General features: G+C 41.4%; 1 protein-coding gene across 8 annotated transcripts in view; it reads right to left on the bottom strand.

Moving 5' to 3' along the window:
- The window catches only part of DNAJC17 (DnaJ heat shock protein family (Hsp40) member C17), a 40,333-nt gene that overhangs the window by 13,308 nt on the left and 13,480 nt on the right, over positions 1-13,545 (bottom strand). The window lies entirely within an intron of this gene.

Genomic DNA, 13,545 nt, shown 5'->3' with positions numbered 1-13,545 from the left:
AAAAAAACAAGGCTTAGTATATACAATGATCATTTTGGGGTTGAAAATAAGAAAATAAAAGAAATGTAAATAGTTAGAGACACTTGGGCATGTGCACAGCCCTTGTTTTCTCTTCTTTCCTCAAAGCAATCGTAAACTTGTGGTTTCCTTTGGAAAGAAGCTGAAAGTGGAGGGGAAGGAAACATTTACTTCTCATTTTATACTTTTCTGTAGTTCAAATTTTCAAACCTTAAACATGTCTTACTTTATTATCTTTTTTATTGATAACAGGGGTTATCCTGGTGGCAAGGCTATGGTCCTTTTTTAGTTTTTATCTTTGCACCTCTCTGTATTAAAAAGAAAATGTTTTATTTCTTATATTAGTAAAAATTAGCAAAAATAAGCAAACATAGCCACCAAGATTCCCTTATTCCACACACATAAGGGAAGGCAGAGCACAAAATCCCAGAAGCTACCCTCTGCTTCCTGAGGCCTTGCTCTCAGTTCTGCCTGCACACCTTACCTACTGCTCAAACCTCCTGGGAGGAGGAGCCTCTAGACCAGAACCTCTACCAGTAACTAAGAAGACTGGCTTCCCAGGCTTCCCAGAGGGAACCAATAAACACTTCTATCCAAAGTGTGCTAAATAAGGGGCTTCGGAGGCAAGCAGCCAGCACCCCCTGGGGAGGGCCTGCGGGCAGGTGCCTAACTCTACTCCCACCTCCAGAGCTAAGGAGGGCCAGGAGCCACCTAGCCCAGGGCCTCTGGGGTGTGCTGCCACCTGCTGGGCCACGCCTAGAAACACACCTTCACCTGGCAGGGCAACCAAGCCCATCTAGCTCTCCTGGCTGAGCCTGAGGAAGCAGGAACCACTCCCAGGACAGGCTTTGAGCAGAGAGGGTGTAGATGTGCTTCCCTGCTCCCCAACCTTCCCAACTGCCCGCCTATGTTCACCTCCCACCCCAACTCAGGTCTTCACCATTAAAAAGAAATGACAACAATAACAAAATCTAGCTTTTTTCACTATTAAGAAATAATAATAAGGGAAGGGGAGGTGATAGTTTTATATATAGTCTCACACTTGGAATGTTATCTTTTTTTTTTTTTTTTTTTTTTTTTTTTTTATGCGTTACGCGGGCCTCTCACTGTTGTGGCCTCTCCCGTTGCGGAGGACAGGCTCCGGACGCGCAGGCTCAGCGGCCATGGCTCACGGGCCCAGCCGCTCCGCGGCATGTGGGATCCTCCCAGACCGGGGCACGAACCCGTGTCCCCTGCATCGGCAGGCGGACTCTCAACCACTGCGCCACCAGGGAAGCCCTATCTTTTTTTTTATAAATTTATTTTATTTATTTATTTATTTGGCTGTGTTGGGTCTTCGTTTCTGTGCGAGGGCTTTCTCTAGTTGCGGTGAGCGGGGGCCACTCTTCATCACGGTTTGCGGGCCTCTCATTGTCGCAGCCTCTCCCGTTGCGGAGCACAGGCTCCAGACGCACAGGCTCAGTAGTTGTGGCACACGGGCTTAGTTGCTCCGCGGCATGTGGGATCTTCCCAGACCAGGGCTCGAACCCGTGTCCCCTGCATTGGCAGGCGGATTCTCAACCACTGCGCCACCAGGGAAGCCCTGGAATGTTATCTTTACTCTTTTTTTTTTTTTTTTTTGCGGTACGCGGGCCTCTCACTGTTGTGGCCTCTCCCGTTGCGGAGCACAGGCTCCGGACGCACAGGCTCAGCGGCCACGGCTCACGGGCCCAGCCGCTCCGCGGCATGCGGGATCTTCCCGGACCGGGGCACAAACCCATGGTCCCCTGCATCGGCAGGTGGACTCTCAACCACTGCGCCACCAGGGAAGCCCCATCTTTACTCTTTAGGCACCTTATCATTCATCTTTTCTCCCTTTTACTCTTTCTTTTCCTTTCTCCATTATGCCCTGGGCTTTATTTCTTTTTATTTTAAACCAAGCCTTTATTATATATTCTTTATATTTAAGGGTCCTTTATTTGTTTTTTCAAGAAGTAAAACAATACAAAAAATATACAAAGAGAGAGCTAAAAAGCTAATGTTCTTTCCCCATTTCCCCAGCCCTCTCTCCAAGGTTCCAGTGTTAACTGGATGGTGGGTGTCCTTCTAAACCTTCCCCCTTGATCATTCCAACAAATGATCTGGGGTCTTTGGGGTCTTGTTTCTGCCTCTCCACCCCCACCTCTCTCTCTCTGATCCCAGGCCCTTTCTCTGAACTGGTTAAGAGGAAGAGGAAGGGAGAAGAGGGTGTATATTGCCTCAATTTGTAACACCGCCCTCGGAATGAGCTTCCTCAGGACCAGGATTAGCAGGCGTGCACTACTGATACTGGAGGATTTTGTGGAAGATGGTTTCTTTTATATCATGGGGCTCTTATTAAAGAGTTACATGTTCTTTTTTGTAAATCTAAGAGGGACAGTAAAAGGGAGAGAGGAGCTAAGAAGGAATAGCACGAAAGAAAAATAAAAGAAGCATGGGGGTGTGGGGTAGTAGTACATTCTTCATTTTCTTTTCTTTTTTTAAAGAATACTTTACAGATTTTTATTCTAAAGGAATGATATTAAATATTGTTTTGTGGGGGTTTTTTTGTTGTTGTTGTATGCAGCCCTCTCACTGTTGTGGCCTCTCCCGTTGCGGAACACAGGCTCCGGACACGCAGGCTCAGCAGCCATGATGGCTCACAGGCCCAGCCGCTCCGTGGCACGTGGGATCTTCCCGGACCGGGGCACGAACCCATGGTCCCCTGCATCGGCAGGCGGACTCTCAACCACTGCGCCACCAGGGAAGCCCTTGTTTTGTGTTTTATAATTCATTTTATATGTTCTATATCAGAAGATTGTTTTTTTTTTTCACTTAAACAGGAAAACAAAACTGTTCAAACAAAAAACTAATTATATAATAATGGGAAATACTCTACATATATTAATTTGCTTCCTTATCAATTCTCTTTCCAGAATGTGTTCCTTTGACATGTCTTTAACTGTCTCAACAAACTTTATGTGAAGCAATAGTACAACTGGACCTAGGTCACCTCACTCCCTGTCTGGGTGGACCCCCATCTTACCCCCACCCCTCCAGCCTCCCACACTCCCAACATCTACAACCAAACACAACTGCCCCAATCAACTTGATGTATCCTGGACCCCTATTCCCTCAAGGCCTGACTGGGCCTCCATTTCCAAATCACCCTTTAAAGGTGTAAGGGGTTGAACATTCTGTGTTTCAAGAACCTATTGGAAAAATTTACCAGTCTCATGAGTAGGGGGAGAGGTGAGGCCAGAAAGTCAAGGTCAGGCTGGTATTCATTTTTAGAGAGGAATGTCTAAGGGTAAGAGGGGAGCTCTCCTACAGCCCTTCAGTACAGCACCGAATCTACCCTACCTCCCAGGTCCACTCATGGAGCAGCTAGGATATGGAGGGGCTGAGCTGGAGCTGGGGATACAGAGGAAAATCAGGAATTTCCCTGACACTGAAGAGGAAGGACACTGCTTAGCAAGGAAGATGGCTATGAAAACAATGAATTACACTGAGGCTGTAAGATGCCTGTAAGAGAGGGCCCTAAGAATGGAAACAAAGAGAAAAGAATGGCTAATTTTAGCCCTGAGGGCCTCACAGAGGAGGCAATATCTGAGCTGGATCTGAAAGGTGAGTAACAGTTCTCCAAGCAGGGCCAGAAAGGGTATTCAAGACAGAGGATGTGGAACAGCCCAACTTCTCTTCAAGCCCCAGACAAGCTTAGAGAAGAAATATGTTTTCCTTTACTGAGGAATAAGTACTGAGAAGAGAAAAAGACATGAAAAAGGAGAGACATGGTTGCAATAAAACATGGGAATAAAAATAATGTTTTTGTCAAAGAATATTTTGGTTAATTAAAAAAAAAATTCAACCAAAGAAAAGTAATAGAAGAACATACCAACAAGTTTTAACACACAAACTTGGGGTGAAGAAATGCTAGGGAATGAGAGCATACATGAAGGCAAAGAAATGCAAACTGGGCTGAGAAGAGGAGAAAAAGATTAAAGTTAACTCAGGTATGATACTGAAAGTACAAGAAAGTTAACGTGATTCATAAGGTATGTGTAATTCATAAAACAGAGAGTAGAACAATTAGAAGGGAAAGCCCCACAGTGCATATGAGCAGGGCGAGATGTGGAGAGCCCTCTGAGTTCAAAAGTAATGAACCAGGATGAATGACTGAGGAGGCATTTGGGGTCTCCAAGCCCAAAGAACTTGAACCTCAAAGTTCTCTGTGACCTAATCAAAGTTTATTGTAAAGCACAAAGGCAAGATTAATGGAACATATAAGCATGGCCAAGAAACAAATAGTAATAAATGTAAAAATTCAATGTATAGTAAAAAGTATTACTAAAATCCAATACACTGAGTGAAAAGAAAAAGGTTTTAGCTCTTCATCTCAAACCATATACCAAAATAATTCCAGATAGATAAAAAAACTAAATACAAAAAAAGAAACTAAAAGAACCTAAAGAAAATGATGGTAAAGAAAGAAAATGATGGGACTTTTAATCTGCTTTTAGGATGGGGAAGAAATTCCTAAGCATTAAAACAAGGGAAGGAATCACACATGCATGCACACACACATGCATACTTATACAAAATGAATGGATTTACAAATGAAAAAATTTTAATTTCTCTAAGTAAAAAATCATAGACAAAATTAAAAGATGAGGGATATGATAACAGAGAGAAGTATGTGCATGAAATATGACACACAACACAGTCTTCACTATGCAAAGAAATCATGCAGAAAAAGACAAGCAAGAAAAAGACAAACTACAAGAAAACAGAAAGAACATGAAGAAACAATTCATAGAATATAAATGGTTAATAACAAGAAAAATGTGCACAGCAAAGGAAACAATAAACAAAATGAAAAGAAAACCCTCAGAATGGGAGAAAATATTTGCAAATGAAGCAACTGACAAGGGATTAATCTCCAAAATACACAAACAGCTCATGCAGCTCAATATCAAAAAAACAAATGACCCAATCAAAAAACAGGCAGAAGAACTAAATAGACATTTCTCCAAAGAAGACATACAGATAGCCAACAAACACATGAAAAAATGCTCAGCATCACTAGTTATTACAGAAATGCAAATCAAAACTACAATGAGGTATCACCTCACATTGGTCAAAATGGCCATCATAAAAAAATCTACAAACAATAAATGCTGCAGAGGGTGTGGAGAAAAGGGAACCCTCCTACACTGTTGGTGAGAATGTAAATTGGTACAACCACTATGGAGAACAATATGGAGGCTCCTTAAAAAACTAAAAATAGAGCTACCATATGACCCAGCAATCCCACTCCTAGGCATATATCCAGAGAAAACCATAATTCGAAAGGATGCATGCACCCCAATGTTCATTGCAGCACTATTTACAATAGCCAGGACACACAAACAACCTAAATGTACATCGACAGAGGAACGGCTAAAGAACATGTGGTACATATACACAATGGAATATTACTCAGCCATAAAAGGAATGAAATAGTGCCATTTGCAGAGATGTGGATGGACCTAGAGATTGTTGTATATACTGAAGTAAGTCAGAAAGAGAAAAACAAATATCATATAATATCACTTGTATGTGGAATCTAGAAAAATGGTAGAGATTAATTTATTTGCAAAGCAGAAATAGAGTCACAGATGTAGGGAATAAACTTATGGTTACCAAGTGAGGAAAGGAAGGGTGGAATAAATTGGGAGATTGAGACTGACATATATACACTACTATGTATAAAACAAATAACTAGTGAGAACCTACTGTGTAGCACAGGGAACTCTACTCAATGCTCTGTGGTGACCTAAATGGGAAGGAAATCTAAAAGAGAGTGGATATATGTATATGTATGACTGATTAGCTTTGCTGTTCAGCAAGAAACTAACACAACATTGTAAAGCAACTATACTCCAATAAAAATTAATTAAAAAGAAAAACATGAGGGATTTCCCTGGTGGCGCAGTGGTTAAGAATCTGCCTGCCGGGCTTCCCTGGTGGCGCAGTGGTTGAGAGTCTGCCTGCCGGTGCAGGGGACACAGGTTCGTGCCCCGGTCTGGGAGGATCCTACATGCCGTGGAGCAGCTGGGCCTGTGAGCCATGGCCGCTGGGCCTGCGCGTCTAGAGCCTGTGCTCTGAGGCGGGAGAGGCCACAACAGTGAGAGGCCCGGGTATCACAAAAAAAAAAAAAAAAAAGACAGAGTGGCTGGGACTTCCCAGGTGGTCCAGTGGTAAAGAATCTGCCTTACAATGCAGGGGACGCAGGTTCAATCCCTGGTCAGGGAACTAAGATCTCACATGCTGCCGGGCAAATAAGCCCGAGTGCCACAACTACTGAGCTTACGCGCCTCAACCAAAGCCTGCGTGCCACACACTACAGAGCCCACACTCTCTGGAACCGCATGCCACAACTACAGAGCCCACCTGCCCTGGAGCCTGCACGCCACAACTAGAGAAGAGAAAATCCACATGCCACAACTACAGAGAAGCCCACGCACCACAACAAAAAGGCTGCACGCTGCAACGAAAGATTCCCCATGCCTCAATGAAGATCCTGCATGCCACAACTAAGATCTGATGCAGCCAAAAACAAACAAACAAACCCCAAGACCCCTCTATATGCTGTCTACAAGAGACTCACTTCAAGGGCTTCCCTGGTGGTGCAGTGGTTGGGAGTCCGCCTGCCGATGCAGGGGATGCGGGTTCGTGCCCTGGTCCGGGAGGATCCCACATGCCACGGAGCGGCTGGGCCTGTGAGCCATGGCCGCTGAGCCTGCACGTCCGGAGCCTGTGCTCCGCAGCAGGAGAGGCCACAATGGTGAGAGGCCTGTGTACCGCAAAAAAAAAAAAAGAGACTCACTTCAGACGTAAGGACACACACAGACTGAAAGTGAAGGGATGGAAAAGATATTTTATGCAAATGAAAACCAAAAAAAGCTGGGGCAGCTATACTTATATCAGACAAAATAGGCTTTAAAACAAAGACTGTAATAAGAGACAAAGAAGGTCATTACATAATGATAAAGGAGTCAACCCATCAAGAGGATATAACATTTGTAAATATTTATGCACGCAACACAGTAGCACCAAAATATATAAAGCAAATATTAACAGACCTAAAGGGAAGCATAGACAGCAATACAATGATAGTAGAGGATTTTAATACCCCTCTTTTGTCAATGGATAGATCATCCAGACAGCATATCAATAAAGAAACATTGGCCTTAAATAACACATTAGTTCAGATGGACTTAACAGACATATATATAACACTCCACCTAAAAGCAACAGAATAGGGGCTTCCCTGGTGGCACGGTGGTTAAGAATCCACCTGTCAATGCAGGGGGACACAGGATTGAACCCTGGTCCAGGAAGATCCCACATGCCACGGAGCAAATAAGCCCATGCGCCACAACTACTGAGCCTGCACTCTAGAGCACGTGAGCCAAAACTACTGAGCCTGCATGCTACAACTACTGAAACCTGCATGCCTAGAGCCCGTGCTGTGCAACAAGAGAAGTCACTGCAATGAGAAGCCCACACACCGCAACAGAGTAGCCCCCACTCGCCGCAACTAGAGGAAGCCTGCACACAGCAACAAAGACCCAATGCAGTCAAAAATAAATAAATAAAATAAATTAATTAAAAGAAAAAAAAAGCAACAGAATACACATTCTTCTTAAGCACACATGGAACATTCTGCAGGACAGATCATATATTAGGCCACAAAACAAGTCAATAAATTTAAGAAGACTGAAATCATATCGAGCATCTTTTCTGACCACAATGGCATGAAACTAGAAATCAATTACAAGAAGGGAACTGGAAAATTCAAATATGTGGAGATTAAACAACATGCTACCAAACAACCAATGGTTCAAAGAAAGATCAATGAAAGCAAGATCTTTTTTTTTGAAAAGATAAGACAGATGAACTTTTAGCTAGACTCCCCAAGAAAAAAGAGAGGACTCAAATAAATAAAATCAGAAATGAAAGATGAGCCATTATAATTGATATCATAGAAATACAAAGGATCATGAGACTACTCTGAACAATTATATGCCAAAAAATTGGACAACCTACAAGAAATGGATAAATTCACAGAAACATACAACCTACCAAGACTGAATAATGAAGAAACATAAAATCTGAACAGACCAATTGCCAGTAAGGAGGTTGAATCAGTAAATAAAAATCTCCTAATAAACAAAAGTTCAGGACCAGACAGCTTCACTGGTGAATTCTACCAAACATTTAAAGAAGAATTGGGGACTTCTCTGGTGACGCAGTGGTTAAGAATCCGCCTGCCAATGCAGGGGACATGGATTCAATCTCTGGTCCAGGAAGATGCCACATGCCACACAGCAGCTAAGCCCGTGCACCACAACTACTGAGCCTGCACTCTAGAGCCCGCAAGCCACAACTACTGAGCCCGTATGCCACAACTACTGAAGCCTGTGTGCCTAGAGCCCATGTTCCACAAGAGAAGCTACCTCAATGAGAAGCCCGCACACTGCAATGAAGAGTAGCCCCCACTCACCACAACTAAAGAAAGCCCGCGCACAGCAATGAAGACCAAACACAGCCTAAAATTTTTAAAAAATTTGTTTAAATAAATTTTTAAAAGTTAAAAAAAAAATAAAGAAGAATTAATACTAATCCTTCTCACTCTTGCAAAGAATAGAAGAGGAGGACACATTTCCAAACTATCTTTGCAAGGCCAGCATTATTGCCCTGATACCAAAACCAGACAAGGATGCCACAAGAAAAGAAAATTATAGGCCAACACCCATGATGAACACTGATGCAAAAATTGTCAACAAAATATTAGCAAACAGAATTAAACAATAATATGTACATTAAAGGATCATACATAATGATCAAGTGGGATTTATTCTAGGGATGCAAGGATAGTTCAACATCCACAAATCAATTAATGTGAAACACTATATTAACAAAATGAAAGATAAACATCTTATGATCATCTCAAGAGATGCAGAAAGGCATTTGACAAAATTCAACATCCATTTATAAAAACTCAACAAAGTGGGTATAGAGGGAATATACTTCAACTTAATAAAGGCCATATATGACAAGTCCACAGCTAATATCATGCTCCATGGTGAAAAGCTGAAAGCTTTGCCTCTAAGAATCAGGAACAAGACAAGGATGCCTACTCTACCCTCTTTCATTCACCATAGTACTGGAAGTCCTAGCCAGAGCAATTAGGCAAGGAAAAGAAATAAAAGGCATCCAAATCAAAAAGGAAGATGTAAAACTGTCATTATTTGCAGATGACATATTATATATATAGAAAACCCTAAAGAGTCCACCAAAAAAACTGTTAGAATAAAAGAATTCAGTAAAGTGGCAGGATACAAAATCAATACACAAAAGTCTCTTGCATTTCTAGGCACTAACAATGGATGATCAGAAAGAGAAATTAAGAAAACAATCCCATTTACAATTTCATCAAAAAGAATAAAATACCTAAAAATAAATTTAGCTAAGGAGGTGAAAGATCTGTACACTGAAAACAAAAAGACAATGATTAAAGAAGTTGAAGAAGACCAAATAAGAGGAAAGATATTCCATGCTCATGGTGTGGAAGAATTAATATTGTTTAAATGTCTTTACTACCCAAAGCAATCTATGGATTCAATGCAATCCCTATCAAAATTCCAATGGCATTTTCACAGGAAAAAAAAAAAATCCTAAAATTTGTATGGACCCACAAAAGACCCCAAAAAGGCAAAGCAATCTTGAGAAAGAAGAACAAAGCTAGAGGCATCAGATGTCCTGGTTTCAAACTATTTACAAAGTTACAGTAATCAAAACTGTATGGTATTGGCATAGAAACAGACACCTTGATCAATGGAACAGAACAGCCCAGAAATAAACCCACATATACAGTCAATTAATTTACAACAAAGGAGCCAAGACTATGTAATGGGGAAAGGACAAAGAAGCCAAGAATATGCAATGGGAAAAGAACAGTCTCTTCAATAAATGGTGTTGCAGGGAGGGGAGGGATAAATTAGGAGCTTGGGATTAACATACACACACTGCTGTATATAAAACAGATAACCAACAAGAACCTACTGTATAGCACAGGGAACTCTACTCAGTATTCTGTAATAACCTACATGGGTAAAGAATCTGAAAAAGAATGAATATATGTATATGTATAACTGAATCACTCTGCTGTACACCTGAAACAAACACAACATTGTAAATCAGCTATACTCCAATAAAAAAATTTTCCCCAATAAAATTTTAAAAAATAAAAAATGGTGTTGGGGAAATTGCATTCCCCATTTTGCATTTTGCCACATGCAAAAGAATGAAACTGGATTGCTATCTTACCCATACACAAAAATTAACTCAAAATGGATTAAAGACTTGAATGTAAGACCTGAAATTATAAAACTCCAAAAAGAAAACATAGGGAGTAAGCTCCTTAACATTGGTCCTGGTAATGATTTTTTTTTTTTTTTGGATTTGAGAGCAAAAGCAACAAATGCAAAAAATAAACAAGTGGGACTACATCAAACTAAAAAGCTTCTGCACAGCAAAGGAAACCATCAACAAAATGAAAAGGCAACTATGGAATGGGAGTAAATATTTGCAAATCATATATCTGATAAGGGGTTAATATCCAAAATATATAAAGAACTCATACAATTCAATAGCAAACAAACAAACAAAAAAACCCAAAAACAACCTACAAACAACAAAAAACCCAATCTGATTAATAAATGGGCAGAGGATCTGAACAGACATTTTTCCAAAGAAGATATACAGATGGCCAACAAGTACATGAAAAGGTGCTCAACATCACTATCCATCAGGCAAATGCAAATCAAAATCACAACAAGATACTACCTTACCAAAAAGACAAGAATAAGTGTTGGTAAGGATGTGGAGAACAGGGAACTCACGTGCACTCATTAGTGCAGCCACTATGAAAAACTGTATACAGATTCCTCAAAAAATTAAAAATAGAACTACTGGGAATTCCCTGACAGTCCAGTGGTTAAAACTCTGAACCTTCACTGCCAAAGGCCTGGATGGATCCCTGGTCATGGAACTAAGATCCCACAAGCCGCACGGCATGGCCTAAATAAATAAATAAATATTTTAAAATAAAAAACAGAACTACCAAATGATCCAGCAATTCCACTTCTGGGTATTTATCCAAAAGAAATGAAAACACTAACTTGAAAATATAATGCACCCCCATGTTCAATGCAGCATTATTTTACAGTAGCCAAGACATGGAAACAACCTAAGTGTCTACTGATGGATAAAGAAGATGTGAGATTATACATATACATATACACACACACACATACACACACAGATAGATAGATAGATATACTCATTCAGCCATAAAAAAGGAAATCTTTCCATTAGACAATATGGATGGACCTTGAGGGCATTATGCTGAGTGAAATGAGTCAGACAGAGAAAGACAAATATCATATGAGCTTATTTACATGTGGAATCTAAAAAACAAACAAACAAGAAACAACTCATAGATACAGAGAACAGATTGGTGGTTGCTAGAGGCAGGCAGTTGGGGGAGGGTGGGGGGAGCAAAATGTCAAAATGTACAGACTCCCAGTTATAAAATAAATAAGCCATAGGGATGTAATATACAGCATGGCAACTACACTTAATACTGTACTGTTTATTTGAAAGTTACTAAGAGAGTAGATCTTAAAAGTTCTTATCACAAGAAAAAACAAATTTTAACTATGTACAGTGATGGGTGTAATTTACTTAGACTTATTATGTTCATCATTTCACAATATATATATCAAACATATCGAATCATTATGTTGTATACCTGAAACTAATATGTTATATGTCAATTATATCTAGAAAAACAGGGGACTTCCCTGGTGGCGCAGTGGTTAAGAATCCGCCTGCCAATGCAGGGGACATGGGTTCGAGTCCTGGTCCAGGAAGATCCCACAGGCCGTGGAGCAACTAAGCTCATGCGCCACAACTACTGAGCCTGTGCTCTAGGGCCCATGAGCCACAACTACTGAAGCCCCAGCACCTAGAGCCCGTGCTCTGCAACAAGAGATGCCACAGAAATGAGGAGCCCGTACACCACAACGAAGAGTAGCCCCCGCTTGCGCCAACTAAAGAAAGCCTGTGTGCAGCAACAAAGACCCAACACAGCCAAAAATAAATAATAAATTTATTTTTAAAAATAAAAAAGCAAAAAACCAGGGATGTTGAGCTTCTTTCAACTATTCTAAGCTAGGAAGTAGCATGGTTCACGGAAAGAAAGAAGGCTCTGGAGTCTAACATGTGTTTTCAAATTTTGAATCTTCCGCATACTACTAGCGTGACCTTGGGCAAATTACTGGATCTCACTCAGCCTTAGGTTCTTCAACTACGAAGTGTGGAAAGTATCCCATACACATAGGGCTGTTGTGAGGATTAAAGAAAATAACCTATGTGAAGTACCTAACAAAAACCAGGCACTCAATATAAGGTCCAAACCTCTTGTTTATCCACTCCTGAGAGGGAGGTAAATTGTGACACCAGCCCAGGACAATGCCAACCTGACAGGAACTCCAGGGATGGACATGGGTCCACAATGGGCCCAGGTGAGTCCAGTATGAATTCTTGAGGTGTACAACAAGGCTGGTTTCAGGTCTACTGGGGGCAGCTCTAAAATTCTATCCTTGGTTAGCCCCCAGGGGCTCTGAACTACTCTCATTCAAAGTGTAGGGGGTACGGGTAAGTAGCCTGAGATCTTCCAGAGTGGCCATGAACCAAAACCCAGCTGGCCTAAGAATGCTGGCCAAGTGTGTCTGTCCTGATTAACTAGTTATTACTATGGTTAGCTGCTAAGCCTGCCCTGGGCAAAGCCCACTGCTAGGTTTTAGCCTCGAAGGCCAGTTCTGACTTTGAACCGGTTGGCCTGGAGTTTGGTGTTTTGTGTTACAAATTAGACTCCCAGCTTTGCCCAGCCCTCCTGGAGTGACTGGTGCCTGAAGAATTTCTCATCATGTAAACACAACTCTCCTACAGCAGGCCTTTGAAAAGCTTCCGTGTCGATATTGTTTATTATGAAATATTCTACCTTATTAGCTAGCAGCTCAAGAGGCTGGATTCAGGGCAAAAAGATGCAACAATATTTTTCTTAACTATGATAAGTTGGGAAGGAAGAGGAACTTTCAGAAGAACAAAGAAACAGTAGGATCCTACATGTAATGATGTGAGAGAAAGACAGGACCATCTAATCCCAGGCATTCGGGTTGGCAGCTCCTCTATGAAACCGAGTCTGCAAGTGCTGGGACACCTAGGCAAGGTTGAAGCAGCCACTGGAAGGTGCCAAAAGCTACTGAATTGTCTTAACACTTGCAGTTTTCCTTCCTTACCTATAGGTTTCTCCTAAATCCCCAGGTTTCTCTAGCACTTGGAAACATTCATTTGCATTTCCTGAGACTTCACAGAAAGGGGGCCCCTTCACAGTTGAGGGGCCTCTCACCCAAAGCC

The sequence above is a fragment of the Phocoena sinus genome, chromosome 2 (genome assembly GCF_008692025.1).
Source record: "Phocoena sinus isolate mPhoSin1 chromosome 2, mPhoSin1.pri, whole genome shotgun sequence".
In the NCBI taxonomy this organism is placed as follows: Eukaryota; Metazoa; Chordata; class Mammalia; order Artiodactyla; family Phocoenidae; genus Phocoena; species Phocoena sinus.
This window is presented reverse-complemented; position numbering and strand designations above follow the sequence as displayed.